Raw genomic sequence first — 1087 nt, forward strand, 5'->3', positions numbered from 1 at the left:
TTTATTATTGTTCTGGCAGATATTGTTCAGATATATATATATATATATATATATATATATAATAAAATGAAAATAAGTGTAATCTTCAGTATGTCTGCTCTATTAACTAATTAACTAAATTATTAATTTTATGTTTTGTTATTTGGATTAGTGTTTATGTCTCTATTATTTTTTAATTTATTTCAGTTTTAGTAATTTTAGTACATCAGGTTACACTAAATGAAAACAAAAAATGTTGTCTTGGCAACTATCTGAAACGTTTTTTTCACACTGCGTATGCTGTAACGCGTCCCAGGCGCGCGCTTCCGGTTCGGTCGCATTTGCGTGACGCGTTCTGCACGCGTTTCCAGAGACGCGGATCACGAGAGATACTGCGCAGTCACGGAGAACATCAGCGGGACACATCCAGCTCAACCGTGAGTACATCCCTGATTTACTGGAGTGTGTGTCTGCTCGAGCACCGAGCACCGGAGACTGAAGGCGTGAACGACGCTCGGCTGCGGTTATAGCGGAGAGAGACGCGTCAGTCCGCGGAGGCCGCTTCAGACGCGCGCGTCCTTCTAACATGCGCGCGGTTCAGCTGTAATTCACGTTTAGCGATAGAATTAATGTTTTGGTCAGTTTCGAGCTCTGTCACGGTATGGCGGAATATTTATTGCCTAATTAAATATTCTATAGAACAACAAGCCCCGCCCACTGTACGGTCCACCTTTGACTGACAGCGGCTAGTAACCAATCACGATTCACGACTGTGATGTAACCTAAAGCCTATTAGCTGTTTAAAATCATATGTCCCACGTGATTGTGATGTTTCAATACAAAACAAAACAAGGTTTTTATTATAGCTAAAACTATTCAACGCTTTTTTTATTTAAATACATTTTAAATAAAATATAATGTTACTAAAGGAAAATTAACTAGCTGACATAAAGTGAAGCACAAAAATGACTAAAAATACTAAAGATTAACTAATAGTAAGGCTTATAGAAACATTAATCTAACCTGTGTGTGTATAGAGAGAGTTAGTATAAATAAACAATACAAGTACCATAAATATACAATAAAAAAGAATTATACATAAAATAAT

This window comes from Carassius gibelio, chromosome A4, assembly GCF_023724105.1.
Source record: "Carassius gibelio isolate Cgi1373 ecotype wild population from Czech Republic chromosome A4, carGib1.2-hapl.c, whole genome shotgun sequence".
NCBI lineage: Eukaryota > Metazoa > Chordata > Actinopteri > Cypriniformes > Cyprinidae > Carassius > Carassius gibelio.